Here is a 6,000-nt window from a genome sequence, read left to right as displayed (position 1 = left end):
CTCTGGGGTGCTGACAATGTTCTGTCTTGCCCTGAGTGGTGATTATGCAAACATTCATTTTACAATGGTTTCTTTTGCTGGTGGGCTTCAAGGACTTTTTCTGTATGTATGTATGTATGTTGTTTAATGGTTTTTAGACCCCTGCCTATCATAACACTCTTCTAATTTTACAGTCAGAATGCAAAAAGAGGATTTGCAGGATTTTTTTTTTTCTGTGAAACTTCAAATTCTCAAATGCCATTCTTGCCGTGGTTCCCCCGTAAAACTTCCATTTTCTACCCAAGAAACAACGCTTACCTAGGGCTCCTCGTTTTCAAAACAGGCATTTTTTTTCAAAGAAGATTCGATCCCTTGACAGAATTGTCACATGTGTTACCATATGTGGAAGAGGAGAAGTGGGCAGGGAACCCCACCCTCACGAGCAAAGTGATGTACCAGGCACACCTTTTCACAGTGCACCCTGGTTAAATTCCAAGTCACAGACCGTTGGGGACCCCAGGGGATAAACGATACCAGAAAGTGGTAGGCCTGTCAGTGATAACCAACAGACTTAATGAGCAATGTGTTCACTCCCTTGCACAGAAGAGGAAACCAAGGCCCCGAAAAGTTGGTCGATTTCCTACCGAGGAAATTGAAAACCCAGACATTGGACAGAGGCCCTCTGACTCGAGAGCCCGTGCAAGTAACCACCAACCACTGTCCATCCCCCAACCGCTGTCTGAATCGGGGATCTGCACGTATCTGTGCAGAACCTTGAAATTCTCCCTCTTCTCTCCCCATGGCTAAACATTCCTTTTTTTTTCCCCCTAAATATCCTTGTCCTTGGCTTCTCATTTCCTCATTGGCCGACCTCGTTCCTCACCCAGTTTGTTGCAAAAACCCTCTTACCTGTTCCCTCCGCGCCCCAATGCTTCCAGGCTGTCCACTGTCTGCCTTGCCAAATCCAGCCCCTCCCATGACTTAGAGCGCCCTGCACGGCCTGGCCCCTGCTTTTCCTTGAGGCCTCATCTCCTACTCATTTCTTCTCATACCTATCTGCCAGTGACCCCAGGTGTACTGAACCCCATGCGCCAGGGCTTGTCTCTGACAGCATTTCCCTCCCCTCCACCATCTCCCCAGCCCCATTCATCCTTCCAGACACAGTGCAAGCACCAGCTCCTCTGGGAAGCATTCCCTGATGATGTCCAGCCAGAACCTGTCTTCCCCGATTCTCTGAATCTCTCTTGTCATCTTTCTCAGCGTCTGCCCTGCCTGATATTTGCTCAGCTGTCACCCTCACTAGGCTGTAAATTCTTGAGAACTGGGACTGTGCCTTACTTACCTTCTGATCCCCGAAGTCGGGCATAGAGCCTGGCGTATACCAGCTCTTCGATTAGTATAAACGGATCTGTATTGTCCACCTAAGTTCGTATCCAGTGGTGAGGACTTCCATGGCCCTATGGCATTCTCTTGTCCTGACATTGTGGCCTAGTTCCTCCCCGAGCAAAATGGTTACAGCAGAAGGTGAATGGAGTCTTTCCCCAGCCAGAAGGAGACAACTGATACTGGAACAGCACAGAGGACTATTCATCTGGGGTGCAAGCCTGGCTGGGTGCCCACCTGAAATAGACTCTCCCTGTCCCCGTCTGGGACTCCAAAGACTCCGCCAAGGTGAATCAGGACAAGGAGAAGTGGAAAATTCCTCATTCACAGTTCACTGAGAAACATGAACCAGAAATCAATGTTTCAGACCCAGGCTGTCTTGTTTTCCCAGACAGGACTCCCCGATCTCGAGTCTGCCCTGAAAGGGGCTGTAGCAGGAACAGCAGAAGGCTGCCATGAAGACTTTCATGTGGCTTTCACGGCTACGAAAACACCATCTCTCTCTGGATGCCTTCAGAACACAGATTCATTGAGAATCTGGCTTTTCTTCCAGGCGGGGCATGTGGACTATTTTTCAAGGGAAAGCACATGCATAATTTTTGGAGAAATATACATGTTTAATTTCCTTTAAGCCCTTGAAGCTTTCTTCCTTAAATAAATCATCCTACATGATCCTGTGACCTGAGACCTGGAAGTGGTTTTGTCCTGGCCTCAAGCCACGGCCTCCAGAGAGAGGGACTCTGTCCCGTTTGGACGCCCACATGAATACACACGATGCTGCCTTGTTCTTACCCAAATAGGCTGACCAGATGGAGTTGCTAGAGTCTGTTATCTGTAGGACTTTTCAAGAGCTGAGCAGGACCCGTCAACCTGCCTGCCTGCCTTGTCAATGAAAAGGCACAGGAAACAACTATGTTGCGAGACATAACGAGGTCTGCAAGCCAGGCAAAGAGATGCCGTGTAAGCCTTTGAGAAGCCCAGCAGCCGAATTGGCAGGCACAGAAGAAACTGTCTTCGACAAACCTCTCAATTTACAGAGCACATCACAGACGTCCACAGAGGAAAGTCCTGTCACCAATGTTTCCCAAGGACTGCTTGTGGAAGATCACCCGAGGTACTATTCCCAAGTGCACTTCTGGCCCATCCCAGACTCAGAATCTTGGGGATTGTCCCAGGAACCAGGGGCTTCAACCAGCTTCCCATGTGATTACAATGTGCCCTGGAGTTCAGGAAGCTGTGCTAAGCGCTCCAGCCTTTCTGCCTAAACACGGCCAGGATCTCACAGGCCTCAGCTGATCTTTTCATCTGGCTCTCTTTGCCTGTCCCTCCATCTACCATCAGTCCATCCTGGGTTTTCTTGCCTCCTGACCACCTCTCTCCTCCGCTCCCCTCCTCCATCCCCCCATCTAAGACATCCCAAGCTGCCAACATCCACACCCCCCCCCCCCCCCCCCCCCCCCCGCCATTTCTAACCCCAGCTGAACAGGGGCCCCAGAGAAGATCTAAAGCTGTCTCCTCCTGCTCTGCCCCCCATCCAGACATGATGCTTCCTCTGGCTCCCCCTGTGCACTTAGTGATGACGTTATTCATAGAAGTGATAGCACCTGCTGTTTCCTGAACCCGGAAGCACTGGGTGGTCTCCAGAGGGGTTTGTAAGATGATAAGGGCTTTTGAACTGGGGGACTCGTTCAAGGCTTATTATAAATGGAGTCCGTGGATTATTTAAAAAGAAATAACCATTTTGCCAAATGTGTCTGCTGACTTCTGGTGTGTATGGTTTAGAACTTTGTTAAATTCATGCAGTGAAGCTTTTGTTGTTATAATCTGTTCCGTCCACCCACCCACTTACAGCCATCAGATATTAATTTAAGTAAAGGTCGTTTTGAAATTCCTTCTTGAATGGGTGATACTTACTTAGAGGCAGGACTGTCTAGCCCTAAAGGAGGCACAGAAGAGGGATGGAAATACATGGCTGTAGTAACCTGGGCCACGTTCCTGCTTCACCTCTTACAGCTGTTGGGCCTGGAAAACTCTGCCCAGGGCTTCAATTTTCTCATCTGCAAAGGGACCATCGCATCTACCTCACAGACTAGGTGCTATAAAGCCAAAAACACCATGCCTGAGGCTGACACATAGTGAACGTCCCTCTCTTGTTCCTTCACAAACTGCTACTTTAGACCATTCACTGCAAAATTTTCTAGGTCGATTCCCTGTGTTCTAAACTCTTCCTGGTAGCCAGAGGCCCTTCTGGAAAGAACTGTAAGTTGTTCAAGAGAGAAGAATAGTTTCTGAGTCATTACCATTGAAATGACCATATCTCAAATAGGTACTTAGGATATAGCCAGTCATGGTCACCTTAAGAAGGATAGGCACCGAACTATCCAATTTAGACTAAACAACATCCAAGGTTCTTCCCATTCTCATGACACTGTGATAACAAATTTGACTTGGCATTCAAGGCCCCTCGTGATCACAACCAACCCTGTCTTGTAGACTCATCTAACATTATTTCTCTCAACCCCAAAATTCTTCCAAGCCATGGTATTTACCATGTCCCATAAATGTCCCATGCCCCTTCCTGCCACCAGACTTCTGATTCTTGTACTTTCCATTTCTCCTTCTTCTTTCCCATGTTAAATCCCACCCATCATTGAAGGCCCTCTTCCATCAAGTCTCTTCTGCCTCCCCAGCTGCGGTTCACCCCTCCAGCCTTCCATGTGCACTTTTCTTAGGGTGCTAATATTAAGCTGCCTTGTGTTCCGGATATGTGGGAACACATTTTTACAGACTGGGGATTCTTGGAGAGAAGACGGTGCATCTCAGTTTTTCCCGGAAGGCCCCCGGCACCTGCTGCATGGAAGTTGTTCATGGACTGTTTATTGGATTGAGCCAAAGAACTTCAAGGATTAATTCACATATGCTAAACTTTGGTTTGAGTATTTTCCTTACTTAGGGCATGTTGGCAGCAAGGATCAGGTACCCTATCAAACAATTTCGAGTGAAAAGAGAGGTTATTGAAAGGATACAAGAAACTGCTACTGGCCTCCAAGGACAGGAAGGGGGTAGTAGCACTGGCTGGGTCACAAGGGAACAGTAAAGTCTCCTCTCTCTGTCCTTCAAGGGCCACAGGATCTCTCGTCTCCAACTCTGCGTGTCAACTCTATTTCCTTCTTGGCAGACTGGACCTCTCTGTAAGACTTATTTTTCTCTCTTGCAAAATTTAGGCTGGCATGTGACTTCTGCTTTGTCATGAACAGTACTAACCACTGTCCTGATACTTCAGGGTCTTTCAGTTCAAGCTTACTTTTAACTTGAGTCTCCAGGTGTCTTGGCTCAAATTCTTTCAAGAAAGAAGTTAATTGGCTTGGCCTAGTCTGTAGCCCAATGTCATGCATCCATCCCTGAGCCAATGACCTGATAAGGATCACTGGTACATGATACCCCATATGACTTCCCAGGTCCCCTTCTTCCAGCAAGAAAGGAGTCAGGGGAGAAGGTTGCATTGCTTGCCAATGGCAGGCCATTGGTTGTCATCCCTAGATGAATCTAGTACAATAATGTCTATAAAAAGCAGTGAAGGATATAGAGACTACATTATATATCTTCAGGGTAGACCTACAGGTCAAAGTGTTGGCTGTTCCCTGATGGTTTCACAGGAGACCCTCGGATGTTACCAAATATGGATCTCTGGAGCCGTGGGAGACAAGGACTACATTCAGGTTGGCTCGATCTCCCCTAGAATCTTTTACTTGCATTTCTTTTCCAAGAGACTGATGAATGGAGTGGGCAGTCCTGCCTAGATGGATATTTCTGGTCTGCTCTCCCAGTAGTCAGCCAGCAGAAGTGATGCTGGTGTTGCCAAGATGAAGAACCAGGGAAAAGGAAGAGAGTGGAGGCGCAGGGTGAGGAGCCAGAGTCATACTCACTAAGTCATGGAGAGGACTTTGGAAGATGGAACTGAATGTCCGTTAAAGCAGATTCAGGCTGATGCCTCAGAATGATGCTTGGGCACTGTTTTTTAGTGTTCCTTTCAGATCACTCCCTTCAGCATAAGCCAATGTCATGGTATCTCCCATCTAAAAACAATCCACCGTTGACCCCTTTCATCCCTCTCCATCTTCTACCTCAGTATCCTATTCGACTGACTATAGTTCCCAAATTCACACCACCTCTGCCCACGTTGCCCACAGAATATGAGGGTCGCTTCTCTGCCACAGAGACCTGGGGAGACCCAGAGGACGGTGCTTTATATGAACTTCTAAATCACAAACCACTGCACCTGCTGTTATTGTCTTTATTGGCTTAAGCATTGAAAGACTAACTTAGAGCCAAGGGCAGAGGGGAAACATTGTCCTCTTTTCTTTGATCTTTAGGGGACCTTACCCACCCTTCAAGACCTCATGTGAACATCTCCTCTACTAGGAAGCTTCCCTGACTTCACAACCAAAACAAACTTCTCACTCCTCTGGACTCCACTATCCCCTTGTTTCCAGCAGGAAGGTAGCGCTTCTCATGTTCCTCTTGGGTGTCCCTGGGTAGGAGTGCTCCTTGAGCACAAACCTAGGTGCTCCTCATAGGAAGAACCATACAGTGCCTTCATCTTTGTGGGTACTTGACACCCACCAGCCTCTGAGGATC

The sequence above is a fragment of the Panthera leo genome, chromosome C2, assembly GCF_018350215.1.
Source record: "Panthera leo isolate Ple1 chromosome C2, P.leo_Ple1_pat1.1, whole genome shotgun sequence".
Lineage (NCBI taxonomy): Eukaryota > Metazoa > Chordata > Mammalia > Carnivora > Felidae > Panthera > Panthera leo.
This window is presented reverse-complemented; position numbering follows the sequence as displayed.